Below are 25,677 nucleotides of genomic sequence, written 5' to 3'. Positions count from 1 at the left end.
CCTCAGAATGTGAGGCTAGGGTTGGCTACTGATGGTTTCAACCCTTCGAAAATATGAATAACTCATATAGTTTGTGGCCTGTCGTACTCATTATGTACAACTTGCCACCGTGGTTGGCTATGAAGGACCCATTTTTCATGTTGTCATTACTTATTCCTAGTGAATCACAACCAGGAATTGATATTGATGGCTACATGAGACCTTTAGTGGAAGAATTGAATGAATTATGGAAAAATGGTACATTAACCTATAATGCCTCGACTGGCGAGACTTTCTGCATACGTGTAGCTTTGCTGTGGGCGATACATGATTGGCCCGCATTTGGTGACATTTCTGGATGGAGAACAAAGGGTCATCACTCTTGTTACACTTGCAATGATGAACCATATTTTGAATCTTTAAGAAGTAAGACTGCGTACAGTAACCATCGATGCTACTTGCCTGATGACCACCTAGAAAAGCGAAAGAGTAGAGCATATAATGGCAAGCATGAAAAATGGAAGAGATCTTTGGTGATACCGATAGAAAATATTGAAGAACAATTAGGCAGTGTGACGGGTGTCACATATGGAAATCATCCAAGCAACAAGAAAAGACCTCGTCAGAACCCAAATTGGACAAAGGTAAGCAACTTGTATGAGCTACCGTATTGGAAGAAAAATGAGGCTTCGACACAACATTGATGTCATGCATATGGAGAAGAACTTTAGTGAAAATGTTTTTGGAACGATGTTGGGAATTGATGGGAAGAACAAGAATACAAATAAGGCACGAATGGATTTAGAAGATATGAATATAATGAAAGAATTGTGGCTGACAACAAATCCCGATGGATCATGTGTGAAGCCTCGAGCTAGCTTCTCACTGACCCCTAAAGAGAGAAGGTTTCTTTGAATTCTTGAAATCAGTCAAGTATCCAGATGGATACGCGGCAAACATTTCGAGATCAGTGAATGCAAAAAATAGTAGATTAACAGGATTGAAAAGCCATGACTGCCATGTACTTATACAAAGGATTCTTCCTATTGGGATGCGTGGTTACGTAGATAAAGAGATCAGTACAGCACTTTTTGAGTTAGGTAGCTTCTTCCAAGATCTATGCTTAAGGACACTAAAACGAAGTGAAATGGAGAAATTAGAGGAACGTATAGTACTCATACTATGTAAGTTTGAAAAGATCTTTCCTCCAGCCTTCTTCGATGTGATGGTTGATTTGGCCATTCACTTGCCACGTGAGACTATTCTCAGAGGACCTGTGCAATATCGGTGGATGTACTCGATTGAAACGTAATTTCTAAAATTGTACTTTCAAATGAAAGGTGTAGATTATGTTGTGTGCCTAACCATACTCCTAATTGGTTATCTCTTCAAGGTTTTTGGGAGCTTTGAAAAAGTTTGTCACCAATCAAGCTCGACCAGAAGGTTCTATTGCGGAGGCTGACATTGTCAAGAAGTGCATTACTTTTTGCTCAATGTATCTTGAAGGGATTGAAACCGTGCATAATCGAGATGCACGAAATGAAGATTATGGACTCCATCGTGAAGGTTTGATAATATTCACCAAAACTGCTTGTCCTATTGGCCAAATCAGAAAGCATGTTGAGATGTCACAAGAACTTCGTGATATTACTCATTGGTTCTTATTATACAATAGCCCTGAGATAGAGAAGTATCTTCAGTACGTGTTTCTTATAATTATATATATTTTAACAATTTTCATGTTATTAGTCATTAATAATAGTAGTATTTCACTCATTAACCAAAACTATTTGAGTAGGGAACACAAGAATTTGTTACAAATTCCCACTGGACAAGATATAACCCAGATTCAACAGAAGGAATTTCTAAAGTGGTTCAAAGAATATGTAAGTCATTTTTAATATTCACAATTGCCAAACACTATTAGGCCTGTATAAAATACAAACATTGCTAACATAATTCAAGCATTGCACATTGCATGTGGATGCAGATAAATAGATTAAGAGTTGATGAGGCACCAGAAGCAACCGAAGAATTGTGGTCATTAGCGAATGGTCCTAATTTGCTAGTGAAAGAGTACTCGGGTTGTATAATCAATGGTGTAAGATTCCATACAAAGGAATTAGACAATCGTCGTAAGAGTCAAAACAGTGGTGTGCTTACCGAAGGGGACTACAAGGGAGAGATGCACGAATTCTACGGTCACTTGTGCAATATTTGGGAATTTGAGTACATGTGTCAAAATAAAGTTGTTTTGTTTCAATGTGAATGGTACAACACCGGTAACACTAGTAAAAGTAGGGCAGTACGAGCTGACACATATTGCACAAGCATCGATGTCACAAGCCGATGGTATCAATCTGACCCTTTTATCTTGCCTAGTCAAGCTAAACTAGGGTTCTACCTAAATGACACCAAATGGGGGCAACCTTGGCACGTCGTGCAATAGGTCCAACATAGAGGTGTGTTTTGTAATGACAAAAAAAAAAAATTTAATTAAATAAATAAATAAATGAATATAAATCAAAACCCGTGAGTTAAAAAGCCCAACTAATATTTATATATATAAATAGAGCAGTGATTGGGAGCTCTAGTAGAGCTGCTCTAACAGCAGCTCTACTGAGCTGGCAACCAATTAAAAGACAAAATAGTGGCCAGAAGAAGACAATTTAATGCTAAGTTTAGAGGTGCTCTTTTAGAGCTCTAAAGCAATTTTGATATAAATATATGTAAAGTTGCTTTACAGCTGCTCAGACAAAACCCACTGATACTTGTCTGATTTCAACTCTATCTTCTTCTCCCTCCTCTTATGGAGTCCATAACCAGACCAACACCATAGAAACAAAGCTCTCTCATCACACGGGTCGTCTTTCATCTTTGCAACTCAGCTTTACATAGACTTAGTGTAAAAGTGTGAGTTCAGTTTGCTTGAAAATGGAGTCGGGTTCGAATGGTGAAGAACCCACATCGTGGGATGAACTATACAAGATCGATTTAATTCCATCGGAGTTGTTTCTCAAGTTCTGGAAAGAAATTAAAGGATTTCGAGTTGGTCTCAATTTGTAGTTATATAATGCTCCAAGTAATGAGTACCAGACAAAGCTGGAATTGAAGCCTCTATCCTGTGATCGAAAATGAAGAAGTCGTCGGCGAGTTATGTTCCGACGGCGATGATGGTTTATGCTGTGTTATCTGAACCGTCGATTGTGGATAATCCTGATTTGCCGAGCTACCAGCCGTACGTTCACGGCAAATGCGATCCGCCGGCACTGATTCCGCTTCATATGCATAGGATTGAGATGGAGGTGGATTGTTATTTGGATACCGCGTTCGTTACGGTAAGTGGAACCTGGCGTGTTCATTGTGTTATGTCGAGCAAGAGCTATGATTGTCGAATCATGATACCGATGGGCGACCACGGTTCAGTTCTAGGTTTCGAGGTTGATGATGGTGGAAGATCATACCATACTCAATTGATCCCAATGGAAGATGCGAAAGATTCAGAATAAAATAACCAAAGCCAAAGATGGGTTCCTACTGAAGCAGCAGATATACACGCTAAAAGTTCCCCAGGTTGAAGGGGGTTCAAATATTGTTATGAAAGCCAGTTGGTCTCATAAGTTTTATGCAAAACTAGTAGCCACCCTCCAAAGGAAGTAAGACGCCAGGTTTGGGAAATTAGGCTTCTTATATGATGCAGAAGTTTTGATGTGGTCAAGTGCTGATTTTATATATATATATATATATATATGATGTTCTTTCAAGTCACATATTTGGTGGTTTGCTACTACAATCTGCACCTTTGAATGATATTGATCAAAGAGAAATGTTTTGCATTTACCTTTTCCCCGGCAATAGTGAGAATAGGAAGGTTCTGCTGGGGTCGTAAATTGAAGTGCTTTGGATCAAAACGTAAATGGCGGAAAAGGCGTCGTTTGGCTCCAAGAAAATTTAATTTCTGATGTCAAAAAATTTGAAAGCTTCTTGGCTTGAGATAGGGATTTTCTACACTCTAATATGGTTTTTAGCTTAGTTATTTACTATTGTGTTTAGATGATGAGATTTGGTTGTGGTCTGGATAAATCTAAGATTTGGATGTGAAATGAAAAGAGAGGCTTTTAATGTATGTGAAATAAGTGAGTATGGGGTTTAAATATAAAATCTTGGTGTACCAAAATAGTTGATTTTGGGTGTTTGGGTCAATATTGGCAAAAATGGGATTTTTGCCCTAACTTGATAAAATGATTATTTTATATAAATAATTGGAATAAATATTGAACAAGTTAAATTGGATGGTTATTGATGTAGGTGGTGAAATTGGATATCTATTATCTCACACCTTTGGAAGTTTTAAATAATTATTTATCTTGAGATTTAATCTATGTCTAGAGATAAATGTATTAGGCGATCGGTAGAGGATAGTCATGATTGTCGTAGAAATTGTATGAGGATTAGGTGATTTAATACTAATCTATTGTTGGTTGTCATTGAATATGACCGTACTATAAATACATTGTATATGTATGTTTATTGGGAGGAGATAAGGGATGTATTCCATATATGATTATGTTTATAAATACATTGTATATGTATGTTTATTAGGAGGAGATAGGGGATGTACTCCATATGTGATTTTGTTTATAAATACATTGCGTATGTATATTTGTTTGGGAGGAGAAAGGGGATGGACTCCATTTAAAGCAAGTTGGCCGAAGTGTCCTGGGTGAAAAATCTAAAATTTTATATAAAAATTGGTGTCGATTCCTTCGGACGAAATATCCATAAAATGGCAAGTTTGAAGTGTTTATGTGTGTTTTGCATAAATGGAAAAACTATTGAGTTGCAATCTCATATTGGTCGTTGAAAGATAAAGAATTTAACTCATAAATTGAGTAGTGCATATGAATTGGAAATGAATTGAAGGAAAATAGAATAAAATTGATCTTAGTGGCATATGAATATGCAGGCCTTGTGAATACTTCCGTATCAGTATTGTTTATATACGTGGTATTTATACCTTTGCTAAACCTCATATATTGTGTTAGATTATTTCTACTGGGTTATTGGCCCACCCTATACGGGAATATCATTTTCAGGTGCAGGTGAAATGTTTCCTCCAAGGCAATAACATGGGTGGACTTTTGGGAAGTAAAGGCTTCTTATTTATGCCTTATATGTGTATGTTTGTTATTTGTAAAGCCGAGGGCTTAAGATGTAATGAGCGAGACTCAATTTGTGTAACCAAGCAGTGAGTTAGAAAGATGTAAGCCTACATGGCATTTAACTGTTTGTTAAACAGTAAACTCTGATGTATGAAAACATGTTGTTTCTCATATTTAATCTGCATATGAATTATCTTTATAGTATTATTTTGGGGGCGTTACAACTTGGTATCAGAGCGTACCGAGTGTGAATACTTTGGGTACGTGAGAAGTGGTTAGTACAACAATGGGTTTGTCTCGCTTGATTGAGATGTTAGCGTGTATTATATGCTTATGTGATAACACGCTTATGTGCTTATATCAGTATGGGATTTGGTTCCTAAGATGTTGATTGTGTCTACGATTTTCTAGAAGTTCTATTGGAAGAGCACTTGATCACTGCTATTTCTAATTGGAACTCTAGCAACGTATATGCTTATGTGATAACACGTTTATGTGCTTATATCAGTATGGGATTTGGTTCCTAAGATGTTGATTGTGTCTACGGTTTTCTAGAAGTTCTATTGGAAGAGCACTTGATCACTGCTATTTCTAATTGGAACTCTAGCAACATCATGGGACAGTTATTATCTGGGAATAAAATTCGTATGTGTTTATGTGACTATGTGCATACCTGGAATGATTTATTGTTGTCCAATGTATTAGGACATGAGTGAGTTAGTTTCGGCACAATTGTGACTGTGTTAATCTCGAGTGTTACATTCATTAGGATGTTAGGACGTAGAAGGGGGAGTGGTAGGCCAGGAGGCACGAGATGCCAATACCGGATGAGATTCCTACGCAGGAGGAGGGGACAGGGCAGGCAAATGTGGCTGAGCCAGTTGGGCAACAGGCCATAGGTGCTTTGGCACGAGAGATAGCAGGGTTACTGAATATACTGAGGGCTAAGAACCTAGCACAAGCCCCAACTGCCCCAGTTGCAGAGACAAGACCACTCCTTCTAAAAAAAAGGGGAGTTCTTCCGGACCAATCCGGATATTTTTGGTGGGAGATCCTAAGGAGCCACTAAAGGCTAAATGAGTGGCATCATAACTTGTGGTTATATCTTTTAGAATTTGGGTAGAAGTGAGCTGACTAGAGACTTCAAAGGAGATTTCAAAGTCACTACAACTATGAGTATATGTTGGAAGTACCTTAGTATTGTTAGAATGTATGTCTAGTCCTGATGAATTCTATGTGGACTCAAAGTGCATTGTATAAACGTTTGGGTAAATTCTATGTGGAGTGAAATTGTGTGGGTGGATGTAGACAAGTTTGCGTAAACTGTTAGTTGGTTCATCGAGTGAAAGAAATAGAGTGGATAGGTAAAACTAATACATAAATTGTTTGGTTGGGCAACTAAAGTTGTGGCTAAGAATTTTTGAGTAGTGTGTTTGACATAATTACATTATGTTTCGTAAGGGTTGGTGTTTCTTCTTGTTCAAGTGAAGTAGTTGAGGCTAAGGTGATCTATAAATTTTGTTTTTGGAATAATTCATGGACGAACATGATTGTACTAGGGGACGAATGGAGGTTCTCATGGGATGAAATATTTGGAGTCATTGTTTGTGTTAGTTTTATTCAATTGGGTAATTGAGTATGAATTCATTCTAATATTGAGATGAGTTAGTTGTCATGTAACGGTTGCAATTACAAAATATATCATTGATTTGTGGCTTTAAATGGAGGGTGTTCTTATTGGTTAAGAGTCGTGAGATAATCACTTTGGATGGATATTAAATAAATTATTGAAAAAGAAAACTGATTTTATTGAAATCAAGGGATGACATCCCCGATTACAGAGGCAAAAAAAAAAAAAGGGATCTTGTTTTTTATAACAGCCATATGCCGACTTCACTTACTCGACTCTCCCGCCGAGCTCTTCCTTTTTTTATCGCCTTGGGAGACCCTTGAAGGCTCCGCCTCACTGTGTACAGGACCACTGAGAGAGTTGACTCCCTGCTGGTTGTCAAAGGCGAAGTATGAAGGTGCTCCGAATCGGGTCATGACGGTGGTCTTTCGTTTCAACTCCTTGTTCTCTGCCTTTAGGGCGCAAATCTCTGCTCGCACACCTTTGCACATGCGCTGGAGTAAAGAAAGTTGGAAGTTTAACTGTTGTACTTCACTGGTCCTATTCTGCAGCCGGTGAGATAATTTGGTAACCGCAGTCACTGTTTCCATACAAGAGCTCAGTGTGAAGTGGTTGGCCTCAATGTCGGATTGAGCAGCCATGATTTGCTCAACTGACATCATGGGAAATTTAAGAAGAACGGGAGCAGGGGCACTCGGTCCAGGAAGGTTAGGAAGGGTAGGAGCAGGGGCACTTGGTCCAGGAGAGCTTGGATCATTGAGGTTCGGAAAGAGAGTGAGGGGACGATATGAGGCCATATGTGGTGAGCGATATAAAGAGAAAGAAAGGAGAGTCAGAGAAATAGCACAGAATAGACTGAGTTTTGGGATAACTTTTCTCCTCCATTCAGTCTCTCTTTTCTCTCGATGAGGAAGAAGAAAACAGAAGACAGTGATGAAGAAGAAAGAGATGGAAGAGAATGATGAAGAAGAAGGAGAAATGAGTAAATAAGTAGAAGATGGAAGATACTGATTCAGAAGAATGCGGAAGAGAATAACACAAGAGGGAGAGAGAGCCGAGGCGAGCTTACAAATCGAGGAGGTCTGCTTTTGTCGGCCAACTGACACAAAAGCAAAGCCGCGTGTCAGATGCAGTTTTCGAAAGAAGAGAGAGAATCGGGAAAGTTGTATACATATATGTATCTATATTGTATATTTACGCATTATATACATTTATTCGACTATCCTGGTCACAAGAGTAGCTTGGCTCAGTGGTTTGGGCTGTGGCCTAAGCTTGAGATCAGGGGTTCGAAACCCCGTATCCCTGTATTTGTGTTTTATTTCCTTTTTACGTGTTTTGCTTACGCGCGATGACGTCAACTTACGGAATGTTCCGTCGTAACGTCCATGGACAGAATATTCCTTGTCAGTGACGGCATATTCTCCAAATATGCCTATGTATCTTTTGTACGTATTTGTCCCTTGGTGAAAATGTTGTGGAGACACCATGGAGTTGAGGAGGCGACTTGAGAACGTGAGGCTGAAGTCCGTGAGAAGTATTTGGACCTTTTTATCGATGTTTGAGAGTTATGATAGAAGTGTTATTTTGATATTAGGATGTACATTGTATATGTTATGGAGTATGGTGAATCTCTTATGTTTAATTGGGAGGCTGTGTTATCATGCCATGATTATGTTTCTACGGTTGTAATTGATTTTAATTCAGCGAGGTTAATCTATTTATTAACTATTTGGGAATTTTAGAACTGCTTCAGTGTTAATCTTTATATGTGTCTTATCATGATTGGTTTTGTATACTTCTAGGGTGAGAGGTAAACTATTCAATTAACTGGCCTCCAGAGCAGTATTAATACTTGTCAATAAGCGAGTTAGTATAGTAAGAGTTGTTCAATTTAGGTTTGATCTCGTGGGGTATCGTAATATTAGTGTGATGAAGAATATTGTTGGTAAGGTAATGTCTGTTTTGTGACGGTGGACGGTCACTATTTGAGTTGGTGGCTAGTGCTTTTGAAGAGTTATTATTTCGTTTTGTTAAGGTCTCGGAGTAGTGGTGGTTATTTTGGCCTTAGGGTGAATTGTGTATTAAGCGATGGAGATAGTTCGTTGAAGTTTGGTTATCACCAATAAGGTATGGTGTCTTGGTATTCTGAGGAGTCGTTTTGCCAAAATTTTTGCTATGTTTGAGGAATTAGATCCTATTTTGCTGCTTTAGGTTATCAATGTGAATAGAAGAATCATTTAATGGTTTATACTAGTACGGGTTTTTATAATCGATGGTTGTGCAAATGTAATGGTTTGGTTCGTTGCTGGTGTGACTCGTTGAGACTCATGTAGTAGTCTAAGAAATTTTGTTGATGCATTGGTAAGTATCTAAGTGAGATTATGGGTAACTATAGAATGTATTGCATTACTTGTGTTTAATTTCGAGAACGAAATTTCTTTAAGAATGGTAGATTGTAATGACAAAAAAATAATGATAATAATTAAATAAATAAATAAATAAATAAATATAAATATAATTATAAATCAAAACCCCTGAGTTAAAAAGCCCAACTAATATTTATATATATAAATATATGTAAAGTTGCTTTACAGCTGCTCAGACAAAACCCACTGATACTTGTCTGATTTCAACTCTATCTTCTTCTCCCTCCTTTTATGGAGTCCATAACCAGACCAACACCATAGAAACAAAGCTCTCTCATCACACGGGTCGTCTCTAATCTTTGCAACTCAGCTTTACATAGTCTTAGTGTAAAAGTGTGAGTTCAGTTTGCTTGAAAATGGAGTCGGGTTCGAATGGTGAAGAACCCACATCGTGGGATGAACTGTACAAGATCGATTTAAATCCATCAGAGTTGTTTCTCAAGTTCTGGAAAGAAATTGAGGGATTTCGGGTTGGTCTCAATTTGGACTTGTATAATGCTCCAAGTAACGAGTACCAGACAAAGCTAGTATTGAAGCCTCTATCCTGTGATCGAAAATGGAGAAGTCGTTGGAGAGTCATGTTCCGACGGCGGTGATGGTTTATGCTGTGTTATCTGAACCTTCAATTGTGGATAATCCTGATGTGCCGAGCTACCAGCCATACGTTCACGGCCTGTGCGATCCGCCGGCGCTGATTCCGCTTCATATGCATAGGATTGAGATGGAGGTGGATTGTTATTTGGATACCGCGTTCGTTACGGTTAGTGGAACTTGGCGTGTTCATTGTGTTATGTCGAGCAAGAGCTGTGATTGTTGAATCATGATACCGATGGGCGACCATGGTTCAGTTCTAGGTTTCGAGGTTGATGATGGTAGAAGATCATACCATACTCAATTGATCCCAATGGAAGATGCAAAAGATTCAGAATAAAATAACCAAAGCCAAAGATGGGTTCCTACTGAAGCAGCAGATATACACGCTAAAGGATGGGGGCTCTCCTTGTAGCCCCATCCTTGCGCCCGTCTTTGCAGGCCTTCGAGTATACTTTTAGGCCTAATTTTAATAATTCGAACCGTTCATATTTTATGATTTATTCAGTTTATCATACCTGTAAAAAATCAAGTTGATCGGATATCAGAAAGCATGTGTTTGGAAAACTGTTTATTAAATTCTTTAAAAAATAGTTTTTAGTTCAATTTTTCGAACACATGCTTTCTGATATCCGATCAATTTGATTTTTTACAGGTATGATATACTGAATAAATCATAAATATGAACGGTTCGGATTATCAAAATTGGGCCTAAAAGTAGACCCGAAGGCCTGCAAGGACGGACGCAAGGACGGGCCTGCAGGGAGAGGCTCTTGACTCTGCAAGGAGAGGATCCTCATTCTCTTATATGATGCAGAAGTTTTGATGCGGTCAAGTGTTGTTTATATATATATATATATATATATGATGTTCTTTCAAGTCACATATTTGATGGTTTGCTACTGCAATCTGCATCTTTGACTGACATTGATCAAAGAGAGATGTTTTGCATTTATCTTTTCCTCGGCAATGGTCAAAATAGGAAGATTTTGTTGGGGTCGTAAATTGAAGTGCTTTGGATCCAAACGTAAATGGTGGAAAATGCGTCGTTTGATTCTAAGAAAATTTAATTTCTGATGTCGAAAAATTTGAAAGCTTCTTGGCTTGAGGTAGGAATTTTCTACACTCTAATATAGTTTTTAGCTTAGTTATTTGCTATTGTGTTTAGATGATGAGATTTAATTGTGGTTTGAACAAATCTAAGATTTGTGTGTGAAATGAAAAGAGGGGTTTTTAATATATGTGAAATAAGTGAGTATAGGGTTTGAATATAAGATCTTGGTGTACCAAAATAGTTGATTTTGGATGTTTGGGTCAATATTGGCAAAAATGGGATTTTTGCCCTAACTTGATAAAATGATTATTTTATATAAATAATTGGAATAAACATTGAATAAGTTAAATTGGATGGTTATTGATGTAGGTGGTGAAATTGGATATCGATTATCTCACACCTTTGGAAGTTTTAAATAATTATTTATCTTGAGATTTAATCTATGTCTAGAGATAAATGTATTAGGCGATCGGTAGAGGATAGTCATGATTGTTGTAGAAATTGTATGAGGATTAGGTGATTTAATACTAATCTATTGTTGGTTGTCATTGAATATGACCGTACTATAAATACATTGTATATGTATGTTTATTGGGAGGAGATAAGGGATGTACTCCATATATGATTATGTTTATAAATACATTGTATATGTATGTTTATTAGGAGGAGATAGGGGATGTACTCCATATGTGATTTTGTTTATAAATACATTGCGTATGTATATTTGTTTGGGAGGAGAAAGGGGATGGACTCCATTTAAAGCAAGTTGGCCAGAGTGTCCTGGGTGAAAGACCCAAAATTTTATTTAAAAATGAGTGACGATTCCTTCGAACGAAATATCCGTAAAATGGCAAGTTTGAAGTGTTTATGTGTGTTTTGCATAAATGGAAAAACTATTGAGTTGTAATCTCATATTGGTTGTTGAAAAATAAAGAATTTAACTCATAAATTGAGTAGTGCATATGAATTGGAAATGAATTGAAGGAAAATGGAATAAGATTGATGTTAGTAGCATATGAATATGCAGGCCTTGTGAATACTTTCGTATCGGTATTGTTTATATACGTGGTATTTATACCTTTGCTAAACCTCATATATTGGGTTAGATTATTTCTACTGGACTGTTGGCTCACCTTATACGAGAATATCATTTTCAAGTGCAGGTGAAATATTTCCTCCAAGGCAATAGCATGGGTGGACTTTTGGGAAGCAAAGGCTTCTTATTTATGCCTTATGTGTGTATGTTTTTTATTTGTAAAGCCGAGGGCTTAAGATGTAATGAGCGAGACTCAATTTGTATAACCAAGCAGTGACTTGGAAAGATGTAAGCCTACATGGCATTTAACTGTTTGTTAAACAGTAAACTCTGATGTATGAAAACATGTTGTTTCTCATATTTAATCTGCATACGAGTTATCTTTATAGCATTATTTTGGGGGCGTTACATGTTTGATGTGCCAGAGGTTGGTGATAGAGAACCACCAGATCAACCATAATTTAATGATGCATTCCAACAAGAAAACATTAACTCAATTGTCCCGATCAACATTGAAGACATTATTCGATTTCATCGGGATGATATTGAAGCTGAGGTTATTCCAAATAAAACAAAGAGAGATGGTAGAGATGACGAAGAAGATGAAGAACTTGGCATACTTGATGATGATATGGATCCTGATATGGAACCTGATATGGATTATGATATGTAGTTTTTGTTTTTTTTAGGTTTCTACATGGGCATATGTTTTTAATGCATTACATGGTTATGCTATATTTTGTTGTGTCTCTTCAAGTAAAATTATGCTTTATATTTTATGTTTTATATAAATTTATACTTTTTAGTTACCAAAATGGCCAAAGGGGAGAAACAATGGATCAAACCAGGTTTTCTAGCGAAACAGAAGCGAACAGAGTACGAAATGAAAAGATATAAGACAATCAAGAAGAATAATAAGAAAATGGATGCTCTACAATTGAAGCGTATAACAGCTTCATTGATGGGTTCTACTCAGCCCAATCGTGTTAATCAGAAGGGAAAGAACATTAGGGTAGATAATGATGACTACATACCATCAAATCATGAGGATGACACTGATGTTGAGTCCTTTGAAAGTGTTGACGATGAGGTACTATATGTATGGCCATTCATTTTTTTTATTGTGTTACAGATAACTATATATTTGTTAATGATGCTTTGTTAATATTATCTTTATATTTCCTTATACTTTATTGGATGAATAAGTCATAAAATAAAACTAGAAAATATACATCCTACATACAACAATATGCATACCAAAACAAAGCTAAAGGGAAAAAAAAAACCTCATGCACAACCCGTAGGAGTAAGTTAGCTGGAACACAAATGTATAGCAAAATAAGACATAATTTGACCATGTTGGAAACACCAATACTAGGATTAGCGCATGTGTGCAGCCTGGCCCTCATAATATCAGTAAAACACATGCCAAACTGATTGATCACCAACTTCACCACAACATGAACTACCTGCCAAAGGGATTCAGCAAGTCTAGGACTGTTGCTGGAACTGGCGCAAGATGCAGCATGGTCCACTTGACAACCTCCATAACATCAACTTCAGTGTTCAAACTAGGACTATCCAATAGGGAATTCCATGGAGAATGGCCCCTAGCTGTAGCCAGATTCTCCAGGTTGCCTCTCCCTCAAACTATTTATATGCTCACAGATACTCAACCCACTTTCCATAAGAAGAGGCCAGATTGACAACTTGCAAAACACACAATTAGGTAAAACCAATTAAAAGATTAGAGCTACTGGTAGCTCACAACCACTCAACCCTCTTTAAGGAATCTCACCACACTCAACCCGCAATTCTCCAAACAGCATATTTCTCAATACTTGCACACTGCAGCAGCAACCAGGAGCACCTGCAAGAGATATTAGTATACACAGATTTCATAAAGTGGGAACCTCTTTTAGGATGGAGGTTGGCAATCTTCAAGTAGACAAGAACCATGCATCATCTGAATTCCTCTTTAGGTTTTTGAGTGACAACACCCTAAACCTGACCATTTTAAAAATATTCAAAGCAACCACTTGTCAGGACCAATCTTGGGAAGAAAAGGAGTGGACTAGATCAGATTACAAATATCAACAGTGGCCTTGATGAGTTTCCATATACATATCTTTACTTATCCATTTTTATGTATTTATTGTTTATGCTTTTGTATTATGTTTTTTAGGGCTTACCAATGCCACCAAAATGATTGGCGCAGTCATCTCTTCAATCTTCGCTCTAGTGTTGGTAAGATACTGAATTTTACTAAGCTAAAGAAATTCTCTGTTTTAATATAATTCTATGGCGCAAAAAATTTCAAGCAATTTGTTTCATAGGGTTTAATTTTTTATTTTTTATTTTTTGGCTGTAAAAAGTGCTAGGGTATACCCTAGTTTAACTCTTGTAAGTTTTGTTTTGTTCATACATACATACATATTACCTTCTGTCAAAATGTCTACTTATTCACTTGTGTTACAGTTCATGATTAACAATTATTTAATTTTTTAAACTATCAAGACTGTTCAATTTTAAATGAAAATATCATTTCTAGGTTCTTATATAGTTGTTTTTAAAGATGTTTTGACATTATTTTGGATGGCTTCTCACATTTGTTTTGACAGCCTTTTAAATTTGAATTGTAAACATTTTTTCAAGATTGGCTGATTTGAAAATTTTCAGAAACTTCGTGGTTGATGCTTTTCCTTTCTCACGTTGTTTTCTCTTTCTCACAATTATATTTGTTCTTCCGTTTTCTTGTTTCTTTAATCTTTCCTACCCCTGCAGCTTCTTTGTTCTTCTCTGTTACTACCACTTTCTTCCATACTCTTTGTTTCTCTTCAGCATAAAGGCCAAAAAATTATGCAATTTGTGGGTAAAGGCCAGGGTATACCCTAAACATTACACGAACTCAAATACCAAATTTAAGAATCTGCTTAGCCCTAGAATTAGTGAAACCATTAACCAATGTGTAGAACACTTTGGCATTTTCAAAAGCCACACTTCCTCAAGTAAGGAATGAACTTGAATGGCTTCTTTGTCTAAATCATGGTTTTAAATAATGGTATCAAGATACATATTTGTATCGGTAATACGGTCTATATTGTCCGATATCAGGCAGTTTCGATTGATATATCATTGAATATTAGTGTCGGAAGTTCAAGATCCCAATACCAAAATTCGATACATATCAGTCAATATGCGAATAAGATATGTATCGGTTGATATTTGAAACTGTGGTCTAAATTATGATACTCCAATGCCAAGTCATAAAATCTTTTCCTTCACAGGCTGGATGTCTTCCTTTCCATTTTTATTAATCTCACAAAAATTTCCAATCAAAGCAGCAATTATTATTTTACTTTAGTACATTGCCCCTTGCGACAAAGATAAAATATATTATGTAGTATTTGAACACAAAAGAAGTTGATCTTAGATATAGTAATAAAAACTTTGGGGCAATAACGTAAAAATGATGATTTGTTCTTGCATTTATTGTGTTTTCTTGGAGTAATAGTCTTTTTTTTTTTTTTTTAAGGAGACTACCAATTTGGGACCATGGAAATAATGGTTTTTGCATAAAAAGGTAGTGGATTTAAAACTCTGAATAGATTAATGGGATAAAACTAATTAAGAACGAACATGTTTGGAATAATCCACTAATCCACTCTGATTCTATGCTGAGATATTCATATCAAACATGTGAATGTTTTGTTGCAATACTAAAACACTTATTTTCTGTTTTTCTCATTTGCTGAGTCATTTCTTCTTGATCGTTCGCATTCTTAATTGACAGCCACAAAAAAGTAGGATTAATATCAGTGTGAAAAACTGTTAAATTGTGTAGCCAAGCTTGCAATATTGGTTTAACAGCATAAAGGCCAGGGTATACCCCAGCATAAAGGTCCTCACTGGGGCAATCACAGCCAACCTTGAGCGTGGGTAAAGAACACTTCATCACCACTGATGGAAGCACCCAAGGTACTGAAATTGTGGTGAGAGTAGTTAAACTACTTACCAAAATAGAGAAGGAGACTAGTGTTGTATAGGAGAAACAGAGAAGGAGACTAGTGAATAGAAAGCAATAGCAGTACGGAAAAGAATCAGCAGCTGCAACAACTGTAGAACAAAGCAGCAGCTGTATAGGAGAGACTGAACATAAACAAAGAGTAGGGAAGAAATTGCCAGTAACAGAGAAGAACGAAAAAGCCGCAGAGGTAGGAAAGAGTGAAGAAACAAGAAAATGGAATAGCTAATATAACCGTGAAAAAGAGAAAACAACCTGAGAAATGAAAAGCATCAACTTGAGAGTAGGGAAGAAAGTTGCAGCTCTACCTATGTAGCTGCTACTAGTGCTGTTTGTGCAAGGCTTTTCTTGGTTTATTTTCTAGTTTTGCTTGCTTTTTCTCTCTTGAGGGTTGTGCAAGTGTATTTTGTATTGTTTTTGGCTAGTCTATTGAATGTTCATAGCCCTTTTTTTTCTCATGTGGCAAATGAACATTCTTTTGTATGGTTTATTTTAGGATGATTCTTTTTATAGTTTATTTAGTTTAGTTTATCTATTTGGTTTTTTTCTCTTTTATAGCTCTAATTTTTTTTGTTTGGTGTTGTAAGGCCTGGGGAATGCCCCTCGTATATCTCTATATGTTATCATTTTATTTTATGACTTACTAAAAAAAAAAGTTACTTATATTGCTTTTATGATTTCGCTTTAATTAATTGCTAACCAGTCAATGTTATGTCTTTAAAACTGTGTCTAGTAGACACCCTCATGGCTTGACACGCGGGTTAAAGGTTCAAACAATGGTTCAAAAAGATGGAAAGCTCAAAGTTCCCATACCACAAGAGTATCGTGCGCCAGTGGGGGATCATGCCTCTCAATTAGTCTCCAAAATTGGTGTTGAGGTCCGAACACACTTGCCAGACTTTAGCATTCGCAGGTGGAAACATGTCAACGAAGAAGTTACGGCACCTATGTTTCAGCGACTAACGGTAAATGTTTTACATAATTGATTGAATTAATGTAATATAATTAATTATGACTTACAAGATTTGTGGCTGTTGCTTGGAACAATTTGACATGGAAGGTGAATCCACAAATGTTAGCAAAGCGGTGGCAACAAAGTGTGGACGGAGCTTGAGCACCCACACCTACAGACTATGAAAAAAATACTTGAACCTTAAAAGTGCTAAAGGAGAGGAGTATGCTAGAAGCCACCCACCGCTTGAATGTGACCTCGAGAAATGGAAAAACTTGATTGACAAGAAGTGGAATGGTACCAATTGGCTGGTAAACTTTTCTTATGTTTATTTATTGTTGACAATTACCTTGTCTTCCTAATATATATATTTTTCTATTGGAACTTGCTCCTTGTAGAAGCAATCAAATGCTAACATTGACAATAGAAATCAATTGAAGACGAAGCATAAGTGTGGGTCAAAATCTCTCCCAGTTAGGGTACACGAGGCAGTGGGTCTTCTTTAAATTTTTTTCCCTTTTTTTTTTTTAAAGATGATTCTATTACCATCATTCTTATTTGACTTACTAGTTGAACCAAAAAAATCAGACAATTGCAAATGGGGGCTAACTGCCAGAGTTGCCATGTACTTACAAATCTACACACTTTAATGATGTCACAAAGCAGTGGATTTCTCCAGAGTGCGAAGAGAATTATGTATGTATATTTACCTTTTGTATTAGGATAATTGCAATTTTAATTTTATCTTTATTCATTTTTCTATTTTTTTTTAAATGACAGGATAATATGATAAAGATCCAAGCTGAACATTGCTCCCAACCTGGTGTGGTTCCAATTACTCCGGAGGAGCTATCTGTGAAGGTGCTGAAGCCAAGGTCGGGATATGTTAAAGGACTCGGGTTGAGGCGTTCCTTCTCTGTCAGGACTACTAGTGCTTCGACTGACAGTGACTATGTGAGGCGTCTAGAGATGGAAATACAAGAGCAAAATGAGGAAATTCAGTCACAAAAAGAGGAAATTCAGTCACATAAAAAGGAAATTACAACATAGAAACATGAAATTCAAGTACAAAAAGAGGAAATTCAAGCACAAAATAAAGAGATAGGGAAGATGAATGGGTTGATTGACTACCATTTTGAGATCACATCAAGCATCATGGAGTTTCTTAAGAAGCAAGGTTTCAAAGGACAATTTAGAGGAGGAGGTATCCTATGAACTCGTGCATCGCCTTTTTGGTAAGTCTCGCTTGTTTTATCATTTTATTTTTCTCATGTTGGTTAGTATATACTAGTTAAAGTACAGCAGTTTGACTACTTATTAACTAAGATTTAACAAGTTTGAAGATGTATTTAATGAAAATAGATTCATTATCAAAATTCTTACTTAGCATGACCCTAGTTAAAATACACACTAACCAAAGTAGAGACAAAACTATGTGTTTACTTTTTTGTGTATTTTTGCTAGGTAGTGTTGGGAGTTGCTCTAAGTTAGTGATGTGATTAATAATGGGTGTGTCTCTGATTGAGTTTTTCACAATAGAAGAAATGAATGAACATTTATTAAGTCTCGGGCAGTGGGTTGGTCAGGTTTGTATGTCACTTTATGATTGCTGCTATTTTTTATTTGCTCTAATTACTCTTTTGGATTGTATTGCTTTTTTGAACACCATGAAACAGCACTTGAACTCATTAAAAACACGTAACCAGATGTACTCTTTCTGTCTTCAATATCTCCGGCATAGTCGCTATCTGTAAACGCCAACAACTCACTATCTCCTCATTTCTTATAATGAATTCCATAGTTCACAGTCCCTTTTAAGTATCAAAGTGCTCTCTTAGTTGCCTGCAGATGAATTTCCATTGGCTTTGCCATATATTTACTTATGAGACAAGTAACAAACATCATGTCCGGTCTCGTGGTAGTGAGATACATTAAACTACCCACCAGCTGCTTGTAATACGTCTCATCAACTAAGTCTCCATTTCTGTTTGCTTATTTTGAAACCTGGAACTATTGGACTGCCCACCGAATTACTTTCCATCATACCAAACCTTCTCAAAACCTTCAATGCGTATTTCCTTTGGTGTATATAAATACCAGCAGACTTTTGTAGCACCTCGATCCCAAGAAAAAACCTCATCTTCCCCAAGTCAGACATATCAAACTCTCTTAAAATAGAGCTTTTAAATTCAGACATCATAACTTCGTCATTACCAGTAAAAATTAAATCATCAACATAAACACTTATAATGATAATTTTTCCTTCTCTGCTTCTCTTTATGAATAATGTATGCTCGCTATCGCACCTCTGAAACCCTTCACCAATGAAATGTGCTTCGATTCGACTAAAACAAGCTCGTGGAGCTTGTTTTAAACCATACAGGGCTTTGTGTAACTTGTAAACTAGATGCTCACTGCCTTTTTTTTTCATATCCTTTTGGCTGCTCCACATAAACATCTTCACTCAGCTCACCATGGAGAAAAGCCGACTTGACATCTAGCTGAAAAATCGTCTAATTCTTCTGTACAGCTAGAGCAATAATCATCCTTATTGTATCCATCCTTTCCACTGGTGCAAAAACTTTTGTATGGTCCACTCCATACTTCTGAGAGTACCCTTTAGCAAGGGAAAAAATTTGACAAAAATTGGAAGAAGACAAGGTAGAAAGAAGACGGAAGCTTGGATTGCCACCAGAAGATCCTGATGCTGCAAAGCCTTCTAGAACTGTTGTGGAGGAAAAGAAGAGCTCATTGCCAATCAGGCCTGCCACAAAGGCAGAAAAATTAGAGAGTGTCTACGATCTCTCAAGCAGAACCATAAGGATGACGAGGCCAAAGTGAAGACAGCATTTAATACGCTTTTAACTTATGTGAAGAATGTTGCGACAAATCCCAATGAGGACAAATTCTGTAAAATTAGACTCACTAATGCCACCTTTCAGGCTAGAGTTGGTGCACTACAAGGTGGAATTGAGTTTCTTGAGCTGTGTGGGTTTGAGAAAATTAAAGGAGGTGAGTTCTTGTTTCTACCCAGAGATAAAGTTGATAGAGCAGTGTTGAACTCAGCTCGGACCGAGCTAAATAATGCGATAAGTAATCCTTTCTTTAGGGTTCTCTAATCCCAACTTTTTGTTGAAAATGCATACACTGTAAACATGAGGTTTGTTTTTCATATTTCATATAAGTTTTAGTTGAAATGCATCCATCATTGTCAACTTTGTTGTAATGACTAGGACTGAGGGGTTTGTTTTACTTTATACATGGATGCAAATTGGCATAAATAAGAAGGCATTGAGGGGCTTCAATGGTACAACCCAAAAGTCTCACAAGGTTCTTGTGTTGAATTCCACCGATCAAATTTACCTCATTGAAGAAGTCATCGGCCCATTGTCGTGAATCAAATGTACCTCAATGCTACGTTATATTTTGGAGCTATTATATATATATTCTGCCATTAGTGATAGTGATATATGGTATTCTTGAGATCTTTTGTCATCTTATGTTATCCGTGTTGCTTTATCATCAAGGATCACCTCAACTCTTTGAAGTTTTGAATTGTTATATGCATTTTTACTAAATTGGTTTATAAAATAAAATTATTTATATATGAGTTTAGATGTAATTGATGATATATTAATGTTTTCCTTGTTTATTTTCTTTGCAGATTGGTTTTGATGACGTTCGGAAGCATACTTGCAAATAAAGATCAACTGTTGAATTTTTTTTCCTAAATTGATGCTTAGTTGTAGTTGCAAATTAAGATTGAGTATTGATTTTTTTTTTTGTGGACTCCATGTTAGTTCATTTTGAGATTTGCTTTGATGGTTTTTTTGTGATACTTAATGGATTATTATTAAAGTTGTTTGATGGATATATTTTGATTTATAATATAAACTGTTTAGTGAATTTTTTTGTGGAGTGATGTATAATAGCTAGTGGATTTCTTAGTACAATTAAAAGACTATTGGGATATGAGCAGGGATATTTGTGAAATAATAATTTAAATTAAATATAAAATATGAAATAAGTTTAGTGACGAATTTGTTTCGTCATTTGTATTTGTTATTATGACAAAGTAATTATTCGTCACTAATAAACTTTTTTTGTGACAAAATTTACTACAGTTTATATATGAAAGTTTTTATTTATTTTGTTGTTTGGTGACTACAAATTTCGTCACGTGTATGACTTTGGAAGACGAAAAATTTCGTCACCGTTACATCTTATTGTGACGAAATTATTTCCTCATCAATGATCAACATGCGTGACAAATTTATTCGTCAACTAAAGTTATAAATATGGTACTGAATAACTATTTGGTGACGAAAAATGAGAACTTTTGGCGACAAAATGTTGTTTTATTGGTGACAAAAAATTATGACTTTTGAAGACGAAAAATTTCATCACCTTTACATCTTATTGTGACGAAATTATTTCCTCATCAATGATCAACATGGGTGACAAATTTATTCGTCAACTAAAGTTATAAATATGGTACTGAATAACTATTTGGTGACGAAAATGAGAATTTTTGGCAACAAAATGTTGTTTTATTGGTGACAAAAAATTTCGTCACTGAAGTAATTTCATTGGTGATGAAATTATTTTTCGTGACGGTGGCTTTTAGTGACAAACATTCAATGACGAAATCGGTGACGAAAATATTTCCTCACAAATATCTATAGTGACGAAATTAGCTCTTTGGAGACAAAAAAATTTCGTCATTCAAGACCCAACTTGTTGTAGTATACCATTACATACATCAAACTCCCTACGACAGATGAGTAGGGAATAGCCTCCATCTCTTCTCTTTCTTTAGTAAAGGAGGGACAAGAACTCTTGCTCAGCTTGAAATGATTAGCCAGCGGAGTATTGACTGGCTTGGAATCTTTCATGCTGAACTTTGCAATCACCCGTTCAACGTACTTCTCCTGTGACAGCCATAATTTCTTGGCTTTCCTATCACGCACAATTTGCATGCCCAACATTTGCTGTGCAGGGGCCTAGGTCCGTCATGCCAAAGGACTGTGATAACTCTTTCTTCAGTAATCTGATTGTTGTGGCATCCTGTCCAGCAATCAGCATGTCATCAACATAGAGCAAGAGTATGATGAAGTTTCCATCAGGAAATTTCCTGACATAGACACACTGGTCTACAGCAGTTCTCTTGTACTCATGACCCACCATGAATGAGTCAAACTTCTCGTACCACTATCTAGGCGCTTGTTTGAGGCCGTAAAGATTATTCTTCAATCTGCAGACTAAGTTTTCTTTCCTTTTTACTTCAAAACCTTATGGCTGCTCCATGTAAATTTCTTCCTTTAGATCACCATGGAGAAATGCCGTCTTCACATCTATCTGTTCAAGTTCCAAATTCAAACTGGCCGCTAGTCCCAAAACTACTTGAATGGATGTCATTTTCACAACTGGCAAGAAGATTTCATCAAAATAAATACCTTTCTTCTGCCCAAAACCTTGGACAACCAATCGAGCCTTATACTTGACTAGCTTTCTGCTGCCATCTTTCTTCAACTTGAACACCCATTTGTTCTGCAATGGTTTTCGACCCTGGAGAAGTTTTACCAAATCATAAGTCTGATTCTTCTGCAATGACTGCATCTCTTCTTGCATAGCTTGATGCCAGCTACTCTTCTCCTTATGATTTTGAGCTTCTTGAAACTTTTTGGCTCCCCTGTATTAGTAAGCAAAATATAATCAAAAGCAGGGTATTTTGACGACGGCTTAGACTCTCTTGTTGATCTTCGCAATTGTGAACCAACAGTCTCTGGCGGAGGGGGTTGTGGCTCCACCTGCTCCACACCCTCTTCTTCTGGATCTTCTTCTTCTGGCAATCCATCTTGCAACTCTACATCATTAGTTGCATGATGCGGTAGCTCTTCTTCATGAGTAGCATGCTGTGATGGTGCAGGATTGGGAACAATTTCTAAAACATTATTAACTTTGGGTTTGGCTGGTTGTCCAAAGTCTTCTAAGGTCTGGCCTTCTTGAAATACCACATCTCGGCTTCGAATGACCTTTTTATTTTTCAGATCCCATAATTTGTATCCAAATTCTTCATCGCCATAGCCAATAAAGATGCATAGAGTAGCTTTATCATCCAGCTTCTGTCTGTGCTCCTTGGATACATGTGCAAATGCTTTGCACCCAAACACTCTCAAGTGAGAGTAAGAAATCTCCCTTCCAGACCATACTTTCTCTAGAATTTCAAAATTCAGTGGAACTGATGGCGATCTGTTGATCAAATAGCATGCAACATGAACAGCTTCTCTCTCAAAATGGCTTTGGCAGCTTTGCCATTTTGAGCATACACCTGGTCCGGTTCATTCTTTCAGCTACACCATTGTGTTGTGGGGTTCCAGGAATAGTCTTCTCATATCGGATGCCGCGAGTAGCACAGTAGGTTTCAAACTCCTTTTACATGTACTTGCCTCAATTGTCTATTCGGAGACACTTCAGCTTCTTTCCAGTCTCTCTTTCCACCATAGCATGAAATGTTTGAAAATGCTTGAACATCTCAGCTTTGGTTTTTGGGACATAAACCCATACCTTCCGTAATGCATCATCAATAAACGTCAAGAAGTATTTTCTGCCACCCAAAGATTCCACTACTATGGGACCGCATACATCAGAGTATACTCTGCTCAACAACTCTGATTGTCTTCTAGATGATGAGTGGAAAGCGACTCTATGTTGCTTCCCAAACAAGCAGTTGTCACAAGGGTTCAATTTCGCATCTTTAGCAAAGGGAATAAGTGACTTATTCGCCAGAATTTGTAACCCTTTCTCACTCATGTGACCCAGCCTTTTGTGCCACAAATTTGGTGATGCCTCATCTTCTCCTGCATTGAGGCTATCTGAATGCACCTCCACATGAGTCTTGTACAACATGCCACTTGCATGTCCTCTGGCTACCACCATAGATCCCTTTTTCAACTTCCATATGCCTTTACCGAAGTAGTTCTCATAGCCTTGTTGATCTAAGGCTATCCCTGAGATAAGATTCAGGCATAAATTGGGAACATGCCTGACATCTTTCAACACCATCGTGCACCCAACTTTGGTTTGGATGTGAACATCACCGATTCCCACAATCTTTGAAAACTGGAGTTGCCCGTCTTCACTGTACCAAAATCTCTAGCTTGGTACGTACTGAAGAACTCCTTCCGGGGTGTGGCGTGGTAGGAAGCTGTTGTATCTACCACCCACTTGGTGTCGTTGTTTGACATATGAAGACATTCTTTTTCTTCAACAGAGAATAATGCAATATCCTCTGAGACAGTAACTGCGGTGTTCCCATCTTCAGTCTTTGGCTGTCTATTGCCTTGTTTTTGTTCTCTTTTCAAGGCATAGCAATATTTCCTTATGTGACCCTCTTGGCCACAATGGTAACACTTGAACTTCGGCCGGCTCGTACCTTTTTTGGATTTCCCTCTGTCTTGAAATCTTCCTCTATTGCATCCTCTGCTTTTGCTTCTTCCTCTGTCTCTACTCCTACCTTTATTTTTTGTGACGAGGCATGGGATTGATCTCCACCCAAGTCTTTCCACCTTGACTCTTCATTGTACATGGCGCCTATGACCATGCTCATGGTCAGTTTCCCTTCTGGTGTAGAGTTACTAAGAGAAACCACCAACGTCTCCCAGCTATCCGGTAAAAAACTGAGCAGTAGAACCTCTTGCATTTCATCGTCTAAGCACATCTTGATGGTTGCAAGCTGATTCACCAGATTTTTGAATTCATTGGTGTGCTCGGCGACAAACATACCATTCTTCAATTTCAAATTGACAAGCCTTCTCATCACCAAGGCTTTGTTCCGAGCAGTCTTTGACCAATACATGTCATCAAACATTGTCCATAGAGAATAGGCATATGTCTCCTCGGCGACATGATGGTACACACCGTGGTCTATCCATTGTCTGATACAACCGATAGTCTTGCGGTTCATCTTTATCCAGTCATCATCCTTCACTGCTTCTGGTTTAACCCCTTTTATAAAAATAGGGTCAAACAGGTCTTTATAATGTAGGGTATCTTCCATCCGTAACTTCCAAATTGTATAATTGGAAGGAGTCAACTTGAACAAAGAAAAGATCCTGAAGTCGATGTTAATTCCTCCATCAACACTTGTCTATACAGAAAATAATCTCTGTATGAAAAACAGGCTTCGCTGTTGAGTCCGGACTAGTCAAATTAGCCGGGAAAACACTTCGGATTGTCCAAATAAAAACTACAAATTTTTGAAATCTGATTTGCAAAATCTGGCCGTACAAATGTGCCCGGAATACTCCAAATGGTTGGAAAGCACTATTGGATAATCAAAAATGGACTTCGAAAGGCTCAGATCAAGCCAAAATAGTTTGGGCAGTTCAGATCTAGGGGAGTACCTTAGCCACAAAGCACTGGATCATTCCTCCGACAAATTGACTGGCCAACGGGATGTGATGATGTGGCCGACACGTGGCTGAAAGACTGACATGTGTCACTGGCGTGGCAGATGACATGTCAAACAGGTGTCGCTGACGTAGCGGACACATGGCATTGATATGGCGAACACGTAGTGGCACGTAGCTCTGACACGTGGCACTGACGTATGCTGAGGTGGCGTTGACGTGGCTGCCACGCGGCTCATCTTCTTCCTTCAGACGCGCGTGGGGCACCTGTGTGAGCGTGGGATAACGCGCCGGCTTTGTTAATGGCGCATGGTACGCATGGGCTTCACACATTTTCTTTAAGAGGCGCGTGGGAAGGCTTCTGGAGCTCTGCTTTGCAGTTTTGGACTCCTCTCTTCGAGCCCTTGCTCCT

General features: G+C 37.4%; 1 long non-coding RNA gene and 1 pseudogene across 1 annotated transcript; both read left to right on the top strand.

Annotated features, from left to right (window-relative positions):
• The first annotated feature begins 10,328 nt into the window (after positions 1-10,328).
• On the top strand, positions 10,329-12,236 carry LOC145798930 (uncharacterized). The gene is made up of 2 exons (XR_014340832.1): positions 10,329-10,897; positions 12,006-12,236. It is a non-coding gene; the product is annotated as an uncharacterized LOC145798930 (long non-coding RNA).
• Positions 12,237-18,359: 6,123 nt separating this feature from the next.
• LOC114308960 (uncharacterized) lies at positions 18,360-19,973 on the top strand (annotated as a pseudogene).
• The last annotated feature ends 5,704 nt before the right edge of the window (positions 19,974-25,677 follow it).

Source organism: Camellia sinensis, chromosome 9 (assembly GCF_055761805.1).
Source record: "Camellia sinensis isolate YWXY chromosome 9, ASM5576180v1, whole genome shotgun sequence".
Classification (NCBI taxonomy): domain Eukaryota; kingdom Viridiplantae; phylum Streptophyta; class Magnoliopsida; order Ericales; family Theaceae; genus Camellia; species Camellia sinensis.
Note: the sequence above shows the minus strand (reverse complement) of the source record. Positions and strands in the feature narration are given on the sequence as shown.